Source organism: Pleurodeles waltl, chromosome 8 (assembly GCF_031143425.1).
Source record: "Pleurodeles waltl isolate 20211129_DDA chromosome 8, aPleWal1.hap1.20221129, whole genome shotgun sequence".
Taxonomy (NCBI): domain Eukaryota; kingdom Metazoa; phylum Chordata; class Amphibia; order Caudata; family Salamandridae; genus Pleurodeles; species Pleurodeles waltl.
Genome location: NC_090447.1, coordinates 482,535,552 through 482,556,558, shown reverse-complemented (window position 1 = coordinate 482,556,558; position 21,007 = coordinate 482,535,552).

The following is a 21,007-nucleotide window of genomic DNA, read 5'->3' as shown; positions in this document are numbered from 1 at the left end:
AGTTTCCAAGGCCCTCCTGGGTATCCTTTCCAGGATGGGGTTCCCTAAGGAGGTAGTATCAGACAGGGGGTCAAACTTCATGTCTCCATACTTGAAATATATGTGGCAGGAATGTGGAGTGACATAAATTCACTAACCCATACCACCCACACACCAATGGGCTGGTAGAAAGGTTCAACCAGATCCTAGAAGGCATGATTGGAGGACTCCCTGAAAAGCTCAGAAGGAGATGGGTTGTCCTACTTCCTTGCCTGCTGTTAGCCTACAGAGAAGTGCCACAAAATGGAGTAGGTTTTTCATCCTTTGAACTTTTGTTTGGGTACCCTGTTAGGGGACCACTGAGTCTTGTTAGGGAAGGCTGGGAGAGACCTCTCAAAGAGCCCAAACAGGACATTGTGGACTATGTGCTTGGCCTACATTCCAGAATGTCTGAGTACATGGAAAAAGCCAGCAAAAAACATTAGGATAGCCAAGAGCTTCAAAAGCTTTGGTATGACCAAAAAGCTGCTATGGTAGAGTTCCAACCAGGGCAGAAAGTTTTGGTGTTGGAGCCTTTTGCTCCAAGGGCCCTCCAAGACAAATGGTATGGATCCTATCCCATTCTTGAAAGTAAAGGGGAGGTCACTTATCTAGTTGACCTAGTCAGTTGCAAAACAAAAACCCCAAGAGAATCATACATGTCAACCGCCTAAAACCCTTTTATGATAGAGCTGATGTGACCATGCTCATGGTCACAGATGAGGGACAGGAGGATGAGAGCGAACCTCTCCCTGATCTCCTCTCCAGCAGTCCCCAAGATGGTGCTGTAGATGGAGTGATCTTGTCAGACACCTTTTCAGGACAACAGCAGACTGATTGCAGGAATGTCATCAACCAGTATGCTGGGCTTTTCTCTCTGACCCCTGGGAAGACAAACTGGTGTATCCACGATGTGGACGCTGGAGACAGTCTGCCTGTCAAAACCAAAATTTGCAGACAATTTGACCATGTCAGAGAGAGCATAGAACCTGAAGTAAAGAAAAATTTTGGATTTGGGTGTCATTGAACCCTTAGAGAGCCCCTGGGCCAGTCCAGTAGTGTTAGTCCCCAAACCTCACTCCAAGGGTAACAAGAAAGAAATTAGGTTTTGTGTGGACTACAGGGGCCTCAACTCAGTAACCAAGACTGAGGCAAACCGAATTCCAAGAGCTGATGAGCTCATAGACAGACTAGGGGAAGCCAAGTGTCTGAGTACTTTTGGTTTAACATCTGGGTACTGGCAGATTGGCCTGACCCCCAGGAGCAAAAAGAGGTCAGCATTTTCTACTCCTAGTGGGCATTATAAGTTCACCATTATGACCTTTGGACTCAAAAATGTACCTGCCACCTTCCAAAGGTTCGTGAACCAAGTCCTTGCTGGACTGGAAACGTTTAGTGCAGCTAACTTAGATGACATAGCTGTCTATAGTTCCACCTGGCAGGATCAGCTGATCCACCTAGGAAGGGTCCTTGAGGCCCTGCAAAAGGCAGGCCTCACTATCAAAGCCAGTAAGTCTAAGGTAGGGTAGGGAAAAGTTGTGTACTTGGGCCACCTGTTTGGTGGAGGCAAAGTACAACCTCTGCAACCCAAGATTCAGACCTTTCTGGCTTGAGAAGCTCCAACAACCCAGACACAAGTCAGGGCCTTCCTTGGCTTAACTACATACTACAGGAGGTTTGTGAGGGACTATGGCTCAATAGTTGCCCCCTCACAGAACTCACCTTTAAAAAGATGCCCATAAATATCAACTGGACAGTGAGTTGTCAAGAGCCCTTTAACACTCTGAAGAAAGCAATGTGCTCTGCTCCAGTATTACAAGCACCAGACTATTTAAGAAAATTCATAGTTCAGACAGATGCTTCAGAGGTGGAGGTAGGAGCGGTCCTCTCCCAAAGAAATGATGATGGATATGACCAGCCTTTTGCTTTTATTAGCAAGAAGCTGCTCCCCAGGGAACAAAAACAGAGTGCCATGGAGAGGGAAGCCTTTGCTGTGGTGTGGGCTCTGAAAAAGTTAAGGCCATACTTGTTTGGCTCTCACTTCACTGTACAGACCGACCACAGGTCTCTCAGACAGCTACAACAAATGAAAGGTGAAAATTCCAAGCTGCTTAGGTGGTCCATTTCCCTACAGGGGATGGACTTTAAAGAGGAACACCGACCTGGGTCGGCCCATGCCAATGCAGATGACCTCTCCAGGTTCTTCCACTTAGAAGATTAAGACTCACTAGGGGAAGGGTGTCTCATCCTCTTTTGTTTGGGGGGTAGTGTGAGAGGAGGCCTCTTTTTGCATGGTTAGCCCCCAATGCACTCAGATTCACTCAGCACTGCCAGTGCAGGCTGAGTATATTGGGACAAACCTGAAAAGAAGAACTCAACATGGCACACTCCCTGTGTGCCCTGTCCAACCTACACTGCATATGATATGGATAAGTTACTCCCCTGGTAGGCCTTACAGCCCTAAGGCAGGGTGCATCATTGTAGGAGGCTGGCCTAGTTTGTAGTGGTACCCAAGGTACTTACACCTTTTATCAGGTCCAGTTATCCCTTATTAGTGAAATGTAGGCAGTGTTTAGCAGCTTAGGATGTCTAGGGGTAGCTGAAGCAGAGCAGCCAAGTTCTTGCAATAACACCGTAGTCACACACTACTTATACACAATAAAAGACAATACTCAGTGTTACCAAAAATAAAGGTACTTTATTTTAGTGACACAAGGCCAAACATATCTTAGAGGCAATACTCCCTCTGGAGGTAAGTACTATGCGCAATATATGCATTAGTAACCTGTTGGACTTTTTTGCTCATGCAGGGTCACCCCCAAACTTTTTGCCTCCTGCCTACTATTTTTTCTGACCTGTTGCTGTTGGCCTTTGAACTCTGCGCACTTTACCACTGCTAACCAGTGCTAAAGTGCATATGCTCTCTATGTAAATTGTATGGTTAATTGGTTTATCCATGATTGGCAAATTTGATTTACTAGCAATTCCCTAGTAAAGTGCACTAGAGGTGCCCAGGGCCTGTAAACCAAATGCTACTAGTGAACCTGCAGCACTGGATGAGATACCCACCTAAGTAGCTCTGTAATCATGTCTTAGACCTGCCACTGCAGTGTCTGTGTGTGCAGTTTTTAACAGTAAATTCGACTTGGCAAGTGTATCCACTTGCCAGGCCTAAACCTTCCCTTTTCTTACATGTAAGGCACCCCTAAGGTAGGCCCTTGGTAGCCCCGATGGCAGGATGCAGTGTATGGTTGAGGTAGAAAATATAGGCCCTCATTATGACATTGGCGGTAAGTTCCACTTACCGCCATGCTGACTGCCGCCAACATACTGCCGCCACTGTCGTTTACCGCTACCCATATTATGACACACACTTAGCAATCCGTCACTATACAGATACACACAAGTTGGCCAGCCCAAACATCAGTGATAAACTGGCGGTATCAAAACCCACACCGTTACGCCAACAGACCTACGCCACAGCATTATGACCTACGAATCACCACGGGGGACATTCAATGGTGCTAAACCATTGGCGTTACTTACTGCCGTACTCAAAATACACACACACATACAAAAAAACACTACATTGGACAATTCAAACTACACACACCTGACACTCCTACACACACCACACCCACACGCCCACACCACTATAAAACACACACCCACACTACCCACAACCCCTATTGCCAACTGAGAGAGACAGACCAACAGCACCCACAGAACCAGAGCCACAACACTATCACCCATACACCATCCACGTACCTTACAGCACACACCCCAACGCATCACCCCACACACCCTCACACATACCACTCACACTACACCCATGGCATCACAAAGACACCCCAGGTTCTCAGAGGAGGAGCTAAGGGTCATGGTGGAGGAAATCATCCGGGTAGAGCCACATCTATTCGGATCACAGGTGCAGTGGATATCCATTGCCAGGGAGATGGAGCTATGGCGGAGGATCATGGACAGGGTCAACGCCATGGAACAGCATCCAAGAACAAGGGATGACATCAGGAAGAGGTGGAATGACCTACGGGGGAAGGTATGTTCTGTGGTAAGACACCAGATACCAGTACAGAGGACTGGCGGTGGACCCAACCTCCTCCCCCACAACTAACAACATGGGAGGAGAAAGTCTTAGCAATCATGCATCCTGAGGGCCTGGCAGGAGTAGCAAGAGGACTGGACTCTGGTAAGTCAAATCTTAACTTCTTTCACCCCCCTACCTGCATGCCATCACATACCTCCACCCTCACCCTCCCCCTTACTCCCATCACTCCCCCACCTACCAAACACCCCACCACCACAACCCACCCCTCCCACAACCAAGCCCTGCATGCAACACCAATGCATGGACACCCATCACAGACATGCATGGACATCCATCACCAAAGCATGCACACTTGAGACAATCACCTAGCCCACCAAATCACCACTCACACAAGCCTAAGCTGGCAGGGCAACAACAATCATAGAGGGCAACACACCCATGCACAAGATGGCGCACGCAGAAACAATAACACTGCATTTACATCCCCACAGGTCCCCCACACAGCGTCACCGGAGAGGAGGTGCCAGCAACATCCATTCCCCCCCAGAAGAGGCCCACAGTGATGACAGCAGCTCTGCACGCCTGGATCAGGATGACCAACCTGGCCCATCAGTGACCTCCGGATAGGCGGTTACCCAGGCATAGTCCCATACCACCACAGAGCCTCCCCCCTCAGGAAACACCACCAAAGCACCCACCCAGCGGGCCCATACCACTGTCCCCAGGACACGTCAATCAGCAGTGTGTCCACCACTACAGGGACCCCAGACCACCCCTCAAACACAGGACGATCAGGGACCTGGGGTCAGTTGCAGTGGGCACACGGTCCAGGGGACAGAGGCACAGTACAACAGGGAAGCTGGGAGGATTGCTGTGTGACAGGGGGAGGACAGGCCCAGGGAACTGACTCTCCACAAGGCACTCACCAACATCCTGGGAGCATACCACAATTTTCAGGAGACAATGGGCCAGATGCTGGACAAGTTGCAGGAGACCCAGCGGCTGCAGGAGCGACAGTAACTAGGGATCAGGGAGGACCTGAGGGACATCCATACCACCTTGGTCACCATGTCAGGGGTGCTGGCAGACATGACCAGCACCATGAGGGAGGCAGTGGCACACCAACAGGCCCCCGACAATAGCCAAACCGATGAACAGCCTTCCACCTCTGCTGATGCTAGTGGACAGGAGGCCCCGCCACAGGAACAACAGGACATCAGCACCCCTCCCCCTGCTGAAGGAGAACCACCACGCAAACAGTCCCTGCGATCCAGGCAGAAGCCAGAGACTATTGCCAAAACCCTGCCAGGAAATAAGACTCTCCTGAATGTCACCTATGTGTCCCACTCTGTCACCCTGTCCACCTTGAACTGCCATTGCTCCACTTCCTATGTCCCCTTGGACAGTGCACCTGTGATACAAATAGACTGGAACTTTACCCTGGACTCTCCTCCACCAAAACCCCAGCCCATTGCAATACCCCCTCGACTTATTAGCACATAAGTAAACACCGTTGTAAAAAATACAAGCATGGAGTCTGTAAATTGATTGAACTATGTATTCGTTTAACAAGCTGTAAACATTGCAATTCAACAGTACAGTAATGTATACATAGCTATGACCTGTAGTTGGCTGCAGTCAACACACCAGGAGCCAGAGTGGGGCGCAGATATCTGAAAATAGACATTCCAAAGGGTACAGTAAGTGGCCATAGTAGTGGGAAAATCAGCCTGCTAGTGACAATATCCAACTCAGAACTGGCAATGGAAGGTGAAGTTACAGTGTCTTACCTGTGTGTCACTGGAAGTACTGTTAAATGAATGACCTTCTAATGTCCACATCTTCTTCCTCTGCCTCCTCTTCCTCACTGTCCACAGGGTCCACCGCTGTCACACGACCATCCCCAGGCTCATCCTCATGCAGAAAAGGCACCTGGCGTCTCAAGGCTAGTTTGTGCAACATGCAACATGCAACAATGATCTTGCACACCTTCTTGGGTGAGTAGTACAGGGATCCACCTGTCAGAGGGAGGCACCGGAATCTGGCCTTCAGAAGGCCAAAGGTTCACTCAATGATCCTTCTTGTTCGCCCATGTGCCTCATTGTAACGTTCCTCTGCCCTTGTCCTGGCATTCCTCACTGGGGTCAGTAGCCACGAGAGGTTGGGGTAACCAGAGTCACCTGCAAATATCGAGGGATACCTGTTAGCCACACACTCACTCTTAGGGCAAACCCACACCCATATACCTACATCAACTGGGTGGGGACAATGGGCTCACCTATTTGCCACACTCAGGCCCGTATTTATACTTTTTGATGCTAAACTGCGCTAACGCAGTTTAGCGTCAAAAAGTTTAGCGCCGGCTAACGCCATTCTGAAGCGCCATGCGGGCGCCGTATTTATTGAATGGCGTTAGCCGGCGCTAGCAGACCGGCGCTGCCTGGTGTGCGTGGAAAAAAACCACGTACACCAGGCAGCGCCGGCGTTGGGGAAAATGGCGTTAGGGCGTCTTAAAATGGTGCAAGTCAGGTTGACGCAAAAAAATCGCCTCCACCCGATTTGCGCCATTTTTAACGACGCCCAGACGCCATTTACATGACTCATGTCTTAGTAAAGACAGGAGTCATGCCCCCTTGCCCAATGGCCATGCCCAGGGGACTTATGTCCCCTGGGCATGGTCATTGGGCATTGAGGCATGTAGGGGGGCACAAATCAGGCCCCCCTATGCCAAAAAAAAAAAAAAAATTATACTTACCTGAACTTACCTGAATGTCCCTGGGATGGGTCCCTCCATCCTTGGGTGTCCTCCTGGGGTGGGCAAGGGTGGCAGGGGGGTCCCTGGGGGCATGGGAGGGCAGCTGTGGGCTCATTTTGAGCCCACAGGTCCCTTAACGCCTGCCCTGACCCAGGCGTTAAAAAGAGGCGCAAATGCGGGGTTTTTTGCCCCGCCCACTCCCGGGCGTGATTTTTGCCCGGGAGTATAAATACGACGCATTTGTGTCGCAGTCATTTTTTTGGACGGGAACGCCTACCTTGCATCTCATTAACGCAAGGAAGGCGTTCACGCAAAAAAATGACGCTCTTTCCTCATACTTTGGCGCTAGACGCGTCTAACGCCAAAGTATAAATATGGCGTTAGTTTTGCGCCGAAATTGCGTTGAAAAAAACGACGCAAATTTGGCGCAAACGGAGTATAAATATGCCCCCAAGTGCCTCTGGAGTTGAGATATCACATATGGGATGCTGCTATTCCTCAAGATACAGGCATCAAGCACAGAGCCAGGATACTTTGCAGATACTTGCATGTGTCTGGTGGCTTAGTGCACTAAGGCATCCACTTTAGAAACTTGTGTTTGACCTCATGGTCACAGGCTCAAATACTGGCAGGTCCCCTCAGCCTTTTATCCAAAATTCCGAGGTCGATAAAATGAGTACCATTGAGTTGGATAACAATAAACATCTGTTATTCAGCGCCTAGATACCAACAGGTTATGTGTGCTTTACAAATATGCGTTATGTTATGTTATTGACATGGGAGATGTACTGGTCCGCCAAACACACCATCTGCACATTCAGAGAGTGAACGCTTTTTCTATTTCTGAACACTTGCTCATTTCTCCAGGGGGGGACAGATGCAATATGTGTACCATCAGTGGCACCAATGATGTTGGGATATGTCCCAGTGCATAGAAGTCAGCCTTCATTGTGGCCAAAACCTCCACCTGGGGGAATACGATGTAGCTGTGCATGTGTTTCAGCAGGGCAGACAACACTCTGGTCAGCATGTTTGAGAACATAGGCTGCGACATCCCTGATGCCATGACCACTGTCACTTGGAAGGAACCACTTGCCAGGAAATGGAACACTGACAGGACCTGTACTGGAGGGGGGATACCTATGGGGTGGCGGACAGCAGATAGCAGGTCTGGCTCCAATTGGGCACACAGTTCTTGGATTGTGGCCCTCCCAAGTCTGTAGGTTAGGATAATGTTCATGTCCTCCATTTTCACCAGGTCCACCAGGGGTCTGTTCACGGGAGGATGTCTCCATCTCCTATTCATCCTCAGTGATTGAACTCTAGAGTGAAAAACAGTGATCAGAAGGTCATATTCACACATATTTCAACATTAATATGCAATTTTTGCTTTACAGAAACAGTCTGTGAACTCTTAAGTCAGTTGATGTGCCAATGTCTGCTGTGACACAGTTAGGTGCCATGGCCTGTACCCACCTGAAATGGCAGCTGCCTGACCTGTGAGGAGGGACAAGTGGAAATGAGGTAAATCCGTTGGCGTTGTGCGCCATTGCGGTTGGCGGTCAACGACTGCCTTGCAACACTGCATTGGTTATCATTGGGGCCTATGGGATCCAGGAGCCAATGGCGATGTAGGCCAGTGGTGACGGTACACACCACCGTGGACGTGACTGCCATTTTCTATCTGTTCACTCACTTTGCTATCTGACCTTCAACAGGAGAGGACCTACACTGCAAGTGCTGCTGTGACGACAATGGCTCGAGTGTCTGGGGAAAGGGCCCCTGCTTTCACTTCGGAGGAGTTGGAGAGACTGGTGGATGGGGTCCTACCCCAGTACCCTTTACTCTATGGTCCTCCAGACAAACAGGTGAGTACACTGTGAACGTGATGCATGGGGCATGAATGTATGGATTGCTGTGTGTATAAGCCTCATGTGGATCGGGAAATAAGGGGTCCTGGGCAGAGTGCTGCATGTATGGTGGTCAATGTATGCGCGTAAGGGGGTGAGGGGATATGGTGGGCCACGAGTATATCAGTCCGGACGGTATGACTACTACCTTTTCTGCTGTTTTTTTTCTGCTGGTCCGTGCCCATCAGAAAATGGGTATTTGGCGTGCCATTGCCAAGGAAGTGTGGACCCTGGGGGTCTTTGACAGGTGGAGCACCCACTCCCCCAAACGGTGGGAGGACCTGCGCCGCTGGGCAAGGAAGACAGCGGATGCCCAGCTGGGGCTGGCCTCCCAACGAGGTCAACAAGGAAGGGGTGCCCGTTGAACCCTGTCCCCCTGATGTTCTGCGTCCTGGCGGTGGCCTATCCGGAGTTGGATGGGCGCTTGAAGGCATCACAGCAGCCACATGGGGGGTGAGTACAGATTCAGAATCATGACTTTGCATGTGTTAAGGTATTACCTGGGTGGAGGATGTGGGCTTTGCGTGCCCCTAGGCCAGGGCGAACATAGCAGGGTATGTTCAATGATTGGGCAAGCTCAGATGCACTCCAACCCCAATAATGTTATTGAGCATCTACTACTGGGCAGGGTTCTGTGGGTTTCAGGTGTGCAGCTAATGGCGTTAGGCATTGTACCCCATGGGCTGGTGACTAGCATTGTAACTGGTAGTGCATGGCCTAGTGCATAGGGCTGTTCCCTGTGAATTGTGTATGCCAACGGTAGTGCTGTTGCTGTCATGGACCAAGTGTATCCTCTGTCTCTTCCCCCCTTTTAGTTTTGTCACCCTGTCCTTGTGTGCATTAGCATCATCTGGTGGAGGAGCAGAGGCACCGGCGACGGAGGGTGCTGCATCCCACATGGGCCTGGAGGCCGAATCCACCGATGGTGAGGGCACCAGTGGGACAAGGGGTGAAGGGAGCACCACGACGGAGACAGAAGGGAACAGTATCAAAAGTGACACCTCCTCTGATGGCATCTCCCTGGCGGTGGCGGACACCTCTGTGGCCACCCCAACTACAGGTACAGCCGGTCACCCAGGCCCTGCCCCAGTCAGGCCTGCTGCCCTCAGTGAGGGGGCTATTGACCTCCTGAGATCCCTCTCTGTTGGGCAGTCAACCATACTGAATGACATCCAGGGTGTAGCAGGGCATTTGCAACAAACAAATGCATACCTGGAGGGCATTCACTCTGGCGTGGCTGTCCAACAGAGAGCATTCCAGGCTCTTGCCAACTCCCTGATGGCAGCCATTGTCCCTGTCTTCAGCCTTCCCCCTTCAACTTCCTCTACCCAGTCCCAATCCCCCTCAACCCAAGCCTATCCCACGCACACCTTCAGATCAGCAATCACCCAAATCACCACACAGAAGTGGCTCAGGCAAACACAAGCACCACACTTCATCTCACAGGCACTCACACAAGCACCATCCACATGCAGACACACCAACATCCACTGCCTCCACTGTGTCCCCCTCCTCCTTGTCGTCCACCTCCCTCCCAGTAGCGTCTCCACTCACACCTGCATGCACTACATATTCATCCACTACATCCTTCACCAGCATGCCTATTACTACACGCCCCTCACTGGCAGTCACCACCCCCACATCCATGCACACGTCCCCTTTGTCCTCTCCCACTGTGTCTGTGACCCCTCCTCCCAAAGTACACAAACGCAGGCACTCAGACACCCAACAGCCATCCACCTCGCAACAGCATCCAGCCCATGCACCTGCACCCAAACACAGCAGACTGACACCTCCTACACCCACTCCCTCTTCCTTCACACCCAAACCTTCATCCTCTTCCCTCCCCAATGTCCCTAAGAAGCTTTTCCTCACCAACATTGACCTATTCCCTCCCCCTCCCCCCTGTCCTTCACTTCGGGCCAGGATGGCCAGAACCCAGCCCAGCATCTCAGCCACCCAGTCCACGGCCACTGTGGTTTCTGCAGCAACTGCAGGTGTGAGAGGCTCTAAAGGAGTCACTCGTCGACCCAGCCAGTGTGCCAGCACCACCTGCCAAGGCCAAGAAGGGTCCGCCACCTAGCAAGTTCAAGAAGGGAACACCAGCCAGCAAGGGGAAGGAGGCACCACCAGCCAGCAAGGGCAAGAAAAAGACACCAGCTGCCAGAAGCAAGAAGACACCACCATCTGCCAAGGGCATGAAGGGGCACACAACACCAGCCATGGCACTTCAGCCGTCCGAAGCGGCAGGTGAAGGCCTGGAGGCTACCACCACCGCTGGCAGCACCTCACCTGCACTGCGGCCAGCTCCGCCACCTGCACTGTGGCCAGCACCGCCACATGCACTGCCGCCAGCAGCACCACTGCCAGCAACAGCAGCCCCAATGGGCAGCCATCCGAGGCTGCAGGTGATGGACTGGAGGCTACCACCACCACTGACAGCACTGCCACCTGCAGCGCAACTGGCATCCACTGAGCAGCCGTCACCACCGGCGAGCAGTGTGTAATGGTGACTACATGGGCTGTAGTTCATCCTGGCCACTGCAATTCCTGTCAGTGTGACACACAGGTGAGAGACTGTGACCTTGCCCCATCCAGGATAAACCACACTGGGCACAAGGCCCCGTCCAGAACCAGTGGAAGAAGGCATCCACTCAACACCTTCTTGCCAGGATGAAGCACACTGGGCACAATGCCCACTCCCGAACCAGTAGAAGAAGGCATCCACTCAGCCCCTCCTTGCCAGGATGAAGCACACTGAGCACAAGGCCCCCTCCAGAACCAGTGGAAGAAGGCATCCACTCAGCCCCTCCTTGCCAGGATGAAGCACACTGGGCACAAAGCCCCATGCAGAACCAGTGGAAGAAGGCATCCATTCACCCCCTCCTTGCCAGGATGAAGCACACTGGGCACAAGGCCCCATCCAGAACCAGTGGAAGAAGGCATCCACTTGAGAGACTGTGGCTTTGCACTACCCGGGACCAAGCAGTTGGCAAACCACCCACTAGAGAGACTGTGGCTTTGCGCTCCCCAGGACCAAGCAGTTGGCAAAGCACTCACTAGAGAGACTATGGCATTGCACTTCCCAGGACCCAGCAGTGGGCAAACCACCCACTAGAGAGACTGTGGCTTTGCACTCCCCAGGACCAAGCAGCAGGCATCGAGCCCCCTCCAGGCCAGTGGCATTGTACCATCTTCCAGCTGAGGTGCCCCCTAATTCCCCATCCCCCTGAGGTGCCTGTGTGTTTTTGACCTGATGCCCCTGCAGTGTTCTCTCCGCATTGAGGCAGGAGTTAAGTGTGTCCTTGGCCTATGTATTATGGCCCATTGGGCCACGGACATTTTGGAGTGGGAATTGTCCCTACTTTTGTATATATTGTACATACTGTTTATTGTTTAAAGACGTGTATATATATAAAACTGTACTATTACACTCATTTTATTCCATTCCTTTTGTCCTTGCGATATTCCTGAGGGTTACGGGGTGTATATGTAATGTTGTTGCATCTGTTTGTGTATATGGTGGTGGGGGTGGAGGTGTTGCGTGTTGCTTGTGTGTCACTCTCTTTTTCTTCCCCCCCTCTATTGTGTGCTAGGTGCAGTGCTCACTGTGGTCGTCTTCGCCGGCGTTCGTGTTCCTGGTGTATGAGAATGTACACCAGCACTGGAAAAAAATACACCTCGGGCTCCATGGTGTCATGGTTCTTCCTTGAGTGTCGAGAGGTGAGTTGTTTCCCTTCAGTGTTTTGTTTCCGCCATGCTTTTGATGGCGTTGGTACTGCCCCGGAAAAGCTGGTGGATGGGTGTGTTGTAATGCTGTGGGCAGTAACTTGTCTTCCGTCTGGCTGTTGGCAGTTACCACTGCGGTGTTTGTTGCTACCGTCATGGTGGTTGGTGTGTTAAAGTGGCTGTTTGTGTTGGAGGTTTCCACCGTGGTCATGATTCAATTTTTTTTACCGCCGGCCTATTGGCAGTGTAACCGCCGATTTATCACCGACCGCCAGTGTTGTAATGAGGGCCTGAGGGCCACAGTGTGGGTAAACTGTGCCAAGAATGGGTAAAGTCGAACACGTTAGCCGCAGTTAAAGAACACCTTAACACACTTTCTGAAGATATAGACTTGCAGGACTATTTGTTAGGTCCTAAGAAACAGCGCTCTAAAAGATTCATCTATGCTATGTATAATGAGGTATGGAACCTTTCTCAGATAGAAGCTGCTGCATGGTTCAGGCAAATAGATAAGGAAAACTTAGAAAAGGCTTTAGCAGTTGTTGATAACGGCATGAACGCTCTGTAAAACAGAATTTATTCACTAACAAACATAGCGTTGTCTACGATAGATATCATTTAGACAGACACGTCCCATTTATACTATGGACAAAGTCAGCTGCGTTCCATTATGGAGCTTGGTTAGACGCCACAAATATGGAAAAATTGCCTTATTCCATGGAGATACATTAAAAGTAGTGAATTATTCAATGCTTTTAATTTATCCAGGAAAGAACAGACAATGGCTAAAAGGGAAGCGAGTTTCACCATGCTTCATATAGAGTCCTTCAACAGTATGGCCCTCATTACAACATTGGCGGTAAAAGGCGCTTACCGCTGTGCAAAAGACCGCCAACACACCGCCGCGGCCGCAGATTTCCGCCACAGCTATAATGACCCACAGCACGGAATCCACCAAAATTCAGACACCCACAAAAGTCCGCCACACCAAAGGTCAATGATAAACTGGCGAAAACAAAACCTCCACCGTCACACCAACAGTACTATACGCCCACACTATCAGGACACACTAATCCACGCGGCGGTCTTTCAACCGTGGTATTCCATTGGCGGTACACACTGCCGCACTCAAAATACACTTACATTTACAAAACACAACCACATAGGACAATTCAAAATACACACACCTGATACACATACACACACCACTCCCACACACCCATTACAATATAAAACACACACCCACATCACCCACAAACCCCTACGACCACAATTACCGAGAGAAGGCCAGAGAGAGACACCACAAACAACTACCAAGCATCCACAGGCACACAAAACCATCACCCACAGAACCTCCACGCACCTCGCACAACACACCACTAAATATCACTCCACTTATCACTATTCGCACCACCCCACACATCACCCACACCACCCCATGGCACGGCAAAGACACCCCAAGTTCTCTGAGGAGGAGCTCAGGGTCATGGTGGAGGAAATCGTCCGGGTAGAGCCACAGCTATTCGGATCACAGGTGCAGCACACCTCCATAGCTAGGAAGATGGAGCTATGGCGAAGAATAGTGGACAGGGTTAACGCAGTGGGACAGCACCCAAGAAATAGGGATGACATCAGGAAGAGGTGGAACAACCTACGGGGAAGGTGCATTCCGTGGTCTCAAGATACCACCTTGCGGTTCAGCGGACAGACGGCGGACCCCCACCTCCTCTCCCACAACTAACAACATGGGAGGAGCAGGTCTTGGCGATTCTGCATCCTGAGGGTCTCGCAGGAGTAGATGGATGAATGGACTCTGGTAAGTCAAAGTTTTACTATTACATCTCCCAACCTACCTGCATGCCATCACATACCCCCACCTTCACCCTCACCCCCATCACTCCTACTCCTCACAAATGTCCCACTATCACAACCCACCCATCCCAACACCAAGCCCTGCATGCAACAACAAAGCATGGACACCCTTCACCAAAGCATGGCCACTGCACATACCCATACACCCCCCTAAACCACCATCACACAAGGTCCCACACAGGAATGTAAGCACTGGGGTACACTGACCCCCACCTATTGCACACCATGGCACACACAGATATAATAAACATCCTTTTATACCCCTGCAGGACCCCTACCCAACGTCACCGGACAGGAGGGTCCACACATGTCCACACCACCAACAGAAGAGGCCCACAGTGATGACAGCAGCTCTGTCCAACTGGATCTAGATGACCAGCCCGGCCCATCAGGGACCTCAGGACAGACGGTTCCCCTCATACAGTCGCAGGCCACCACAGACCTTCCCCCCTCTGGAAACACCAGCACAGCACCCACCCAGCGGGCCCATACCTCTGTCCCCAGGACACATCAATCAGCAGTGTGTCCACCACTACAGGGAACCCAGAATAACCAACCACCCCAACAACAACAGGGACCTGGTGGCAGTGGTGGTGGGCATACGGTCCAGGGGACAGAGGCCCAGGGACACCAGGTGAACTGGGCGGGCTGCTGTGCGACAGGGGGAGGACAGGCCAAGGGAACCCACTTTCCACGAGGCCCTCTCCTCCATCATGGGAGCCTACCACCAATCCCAGGAGACGATGGCAACGGTACTGGCCCAGTTTCAGGAGACCCAGCGCCTGCAGGAGAAACAGTATTTGGGCTTCAGGGAGGAACTCAGAGCCATCAATTCCACCCTGGGCACCATCGTAGGGGTGCTGAAGGAAGAACTCAACACCAGGAGGCACACTGTGGCACAACAAGGGGCCCCTGACACTAGCACTGACGATGAACTGCCCACAACCTTCGCCGGCGCTAGTGGACAGGAGGCACCACCAGAGGACCACCACAGGACCACCACACCAGCACCTCACCCCCTGCAGAGGGAGAACCAAACCGCAAACGGTCCCTGAGATCCAGGACAAAGACAGAGAACGATGCCAAAACCTGCGCCAAGAAATAAGACCACCCTGAATGTCAGCTTACTGTCCCGCTTTGTCACCCTGTCCATCCTCAAACTTCCCCAGCTCCACTTCCTATGCCCATTTGGGCAATGCACCTGTGAGACTAATAGACTGGACTCAGCCATGGACATTCCTCCACCATCACCCCTCCCCATTTTACAACCCCCTCCAATATTGAGCACTTAAATAAACACCCTTGAAGCACAAAACAATCTGGAGTCAGTCTGTGATTTCGAAATAGTGTATTAGCAATTACAGTGGCAAAAGGCTCTTTCAATTGTAATGTCAATATACCTATGTCACACAGCTCTAGTCCATGAGGAAACAAAGCAGATGTCACACTGTGGGACACACATCTGTGAAATCGTAAGGGAAAGTGACAACTCAGTGACCATACACTGGGTGAAAAAGACAGACAGTAGAGAGGTAGTAGTGTTAAAGTACATGTAGTAGGCAGATTTGTATTCTTACCTGTGTCTCACTGGAAATATTGCAGGATCACCGAGTTCCTATTGTCCATGTCCTCTTCTTCTGCTTCCTCGTCTTCACTGTCCACAGGCTCCACAGCTGCAACAACACCGCCATCTGGACCATCCTCGTGCAGAAAAGTCACCTGTCGTTGCAAAGCTAAGTTGTGAAGCATACAGCAGGCCACGGTGATCTGGCACACCTTCTTTGGTGAGTAGAATAGGGATCCACCTGTCATATGGAGGCACCTGAACCTGGCCTTTAGGAGGCAGAAGGTCCGCTCTATTATCTGCTGAGTTCGCCCATGGGCCTCATTGTAGCGTTCTTCTGCCCTTGTTCTGGGATTCCTCACTGGGGTCAGTAGTTATGACAGGTTGGGGTAACCAGAGTCACCTGCAAATGGCAAGGGACAACTGTTAGACACACACTAACCTGTAGGGATATCCCCAGACAACCATTCCCACTGACTTGCTTCCAGGTGCTCACCTATTACCCACACACGGTGCCTCTGGAGTTGACCCATCACATAAGGGATGCTGCTATTCCACAGGATGTAGGTGTCATGCACTGAGCCAGGGAACTTGGCATTAACATGGGAGATGTACTGGTCTGCCAAACACACCATCTGCACATTTATGGAATGATAACTCTTCCGGTTTCTGTACACCTGTTCACTCCTGCGGGGGGGTACCGAAGCCACATGGGTCCCATCAATGGCACCTATGATGTTGGGGATATGTCCCAGGTCATAGAAGTCTCCTTTCACTGTAGGCAAATCCTCCACCTGAGGGAAAACAATCTAGCTCTGCATGTGTTTCAGCAGGGCAGACAACACTCTGGACAACACGTTTGAAAACCTAGGCTGGGACATCACTGATGCTATGGCCACTGTTGTTTGAAATGACCCACTTGCAAGGAAATGGAGTACTGACAGCACCTGCACTTGAAGGGGATTCCTGTGGGATGGCAGATAACTGACATCAGGTCTGGCTCCAGCTAGGCACACAGTTCCCGGATTGTGGCATGGTCAAGCCTGTAGGTGATGATCACATGTCTTTCCTCCATTGTCGACAGGTCCACCAGCGGTCTGTACACCGGAGGATGCCGCCATCTCCTCACATGTCCCAGCGGACGGTGCCTACGAAGGACAACAGCAAGCACAGAGTCAAACAACTCAGAGGTACGTACCCACAGCTTACACAGAACCCGAATCAAAATCCGAAAATTGGCCTGTATGTGTGTTGAGGCTCGGCATAGGTATGTGTGACGCAGTTAAAAATTAAGCCATGTGGGCCCCTGAAATGGCGGCTGCCTAACCTGTAAAGACGGACAATGGGATGTGAGGTAACTGCGTTGGCATTGTACACCGTCGCGGTAGGCGGTCGAAGACCGCAGCGCAATGCTGCATTGGTTAATATTGGACCCTATGGGTCCCAGGAGCCAATGACGATGTACGCCGGCGGTGACGGTACGCACCGACGCGGCGTGACCACCATTTTCTATCTGTTCAATCACTCGATACCTGATCTTCGACAGGAGAGGACCTACACTGCAAGTGCTGCTGTGTCCTCGGTCTGGAAGAGACAATGGCTCGTGCGTCTGGGGAAAGGGCCCCTGCCTTCACATCGGAGGAGTTGGAGAAACTCGTGGATGGGGTCCTCCCCCAGTACACACTACTCTACGATCCTCCAGACAAACAGGTAAATACACTGGGAGCATGCTGTATGGGCTATGCCCGTGTGGAGTGTGGTAGATGAAAGATGTGGGAGGGAGATTGAGGCGTGCATGAAACAACGGTGAGTGCATGTGCATCATGGCAAGGGTAGGGATGGGGGCCAATGACTGTGACGGTGCATTTGGTAATAAATTTTATTTTCCCCTTGTACAATTCATGTAGGTCAGCGCCCACCAGAAAAAAGATATTTGGCGTGCCATCGCCAAGTACGTCCAGACCCTGGGGGTCTACCCCAGACGGAGCACCCACTGCTGTAAGAGATAGGTGGACATTTGCCGCTGGAGCAAGAAGACGGCAGAAGCCCAGCTAGGGATGGCCTCACAAGGTGGGAGGGGTGCCCGTCGCACCATGACCCCCCTGATGTTCAGGATCCTGGCGGTGGCGTAGCCGGAGTTGGATGGGCGCTTGGGGGCATCACAGCAGCCACAAGAGGGTGAGTACACTCTCCTTCTGCTGATTTTGCGTGCAGTGGAGGTCTCTGGGTGGGGGAGGTGGGCTGTGGGTTTCCCTAGGACGGGGTGAGTTTAGTAGGCAAGGTCCCCTTGTTCTGGCAGACCCTGTGGCACCCCACCCCACCTGTGTACTCCTAGTCAGACTCCTGTGTCATCCATGTGTGCAGATGTCGTCCATAGCCTTCTAGGCCATGTCACAGGGATTGAACAGTGGAGCCCAAGTGTGCGGGGTAGTGCAGGGGGCTTCTGTGTCGTTGTGTCCGCCAACGGTAGCGGTTATGCATGCACTCAACATGTCTTTCTTCTGTCGTCGTCCCCTTTTTGTGGTCTCCCTATTCTTGTGTGCATTAGCATCATCCGGCAGAGGAGCAGTGACACCGGAGCAGGAGGGAGCTGCATCCCACATGGCCCTGGAGGGCGAGACAACGGACTCGGAGTTCACCAGTGGGACGGAGGGCGAGGGGAGCTCCACGGCGGGGACAGGAGCTGACACCAGTGACACGGACTCACCCTCTGATGGGAGCTCCCTTGTGGTGGCGGCAACATCTGTGGCCCCGCATCTACAGGTACAGCCGTCACCCCCCCTACCAGCACCTCCCTACCAGCAGCCCCTCAGCCTTTGCCCCATGACCGCTCACCCAGGAGGGTGGGCATCACCTTTGCCCCAGGCACCTCAGCCCCGGCCCCAGTCACCCCTGCTGCCCTCAGTGAGGTGGCCATTGACCTCCTCAGGTCCCTCACTGTTGGGCAGTCTACCATTTTGATGCCATTCAGGGTGTAGAAAGGCAGTTGCAACAAACAAATGTATTCCTGGAAGGCATTCATTCTGGTAAGGCGGCCCTTCAGCGAGCTTTTCAGACTCTGGCCCAGCACTGATGGCAGCCATTGTCCCTGTGTCTAGCCTCCCCCCTCCAACTTCCTCCACCCAGACCCAATCCCCTCTACCTCAGTCTATCCCAAGCACACCTTCAGACCAGCATGCACACACGTCAACACACAAGGGAAGCTCATTCAAACATAAGCACCACACATCCCACAGGCACTCATGCAAGCATCACACACATGCAGACACACCAACATCCACTACCTCCACTGTGTACCCCTCCTCCTCGTCTCCCTCCCCCCTCCCAGTCTCGTCTACACTCACACCTGCATGCACTACATCTACAGCCACTACTGCCATCAGCAGCACACACACCACCACACCCCGCTCACGTGCAGTCACCACCCCCACTGCCATTCACACGTCCACTGTGTCCTCTCCCAGTGTGTCTGTGACTCAACCTCCCAAGATACACAAATGCAGGCACACACCCACCCAACAGCCATCCACCTCACAACAGCCTCCAGCGCATACACCTTCACCCAAAGTCACCAAACGGACACCTCCTACAACCACAACCTCTTCCTCCACTCCCAAACCCCCTGCAGCTACCCGTCCCAGTATTTTAAAAAAACATTTCCTGTCCAACCTTGACCTCTTTCCCACACCTCCCCCACCCCGTCCATCTCCTAGGGCCCGACTCTCCAGGTCCCAACCTAGCACCTCAGCCACAACATCTCCGGGACCAGTGGTGCCTGTAGTCACCGGAATCTGGAGTGCACCAGCCACCAGGGCAGCCAGTGTGGCACGGAGCCACAGCATGGACAGCCCCCCACCTGTGAAGCATTAAAAGTTGGCCAGTGCCCGGTGGGAGAGGGGGAAGACTCCAGCCACCAAAGCCGCTCCCAGGGTGAAAAACAGCACAGCGGAGAAAGACCACCATCATCTCCGCTGCCCAGGTGGCCACAGCCATCATCCCCGCTGCCCAGGAGGCCACCGCCATCATCCCGCTGCCCTGGAGGCCACCGCCATCGTCCCCGCTGCCCAGGAGGCCACCGCCAGCACGTGCCCTGCTGCCCAAGAGGCCACCGCCACCAGCCCCGCTGCCCAGGAGGCCACCGCCATCATCCCCGCTACCCAGGAGGCCACCGCCAGCACCTGCCCTGCTGCCCAAGAGGCCACTGCCACCAGCCCCGCTGGGCCAGACAGAACCACCAGCACCAGCCCCGCTGGGCAAGACAGGACCGCCAGCACCAGCCCTGGTGGGCCAGAGAGGACCGCCAGCACCAGCCCCGCTGGGCCATGAAGGCCAGCAGCTCAGTCACTGCAAAGGACCCCACCGCAACAAGCACCGCTGAACAGGTCACCGCCGCCACAAGCACCGCTGAACAGGTCACCGCCGCCACAAGCGCCACTGAGCAGGGCACCGCCGCCACACGCACCGCTGGCCCATGAGCGCCAAGGGCACTGACGCTACTGAGTCCGTCACAAGCAGGATGAAGCACTTTGGGCACCAACCCCACCTCGAGAACCAGTGGAGAGATACATCCACTACCTCAGTCCTTGGCAGGATAAAGCACTCTGGGCACCAAGCCCCCTCCAGAACCAGTGGAGACTGTCATCCACTTGAGAGACTGTGGCTTTGCACTCCCCAGGATTGAACAATGGGCAACCCACCCACTGTATATACTTGAGTGACTGTGGCTTTGCATTCCCCAGGATAAAGCAGTGGGCAACCCACCCACTGTAGAGACTTGAGAGACTGTGGCTTTGCACTCCCCAGGATAAAGCAGTGGGCAAACCACCCACTGTAGAGACTTGAGAGACTGTGGCTTTGCACTCCCCAGAACTGAACAGTGGGCAACCAACCCACTGTAGAGACTTGAGAGACTGTGGCTTTGCCCTCCCCAGGATGAAGCAGTGGGCAAACCACCCACTGTAGAGACATGAGAGACTGTGGCTTTGCACTCCCCAGGATAAAGCAATGGGCAAACCACCAACTGTAGAGACTTGAGAGACTGTGGCTCGGCACTCCCCAGGAGAAGGCAGTGGGCAAACCACCCACTGTAGAGA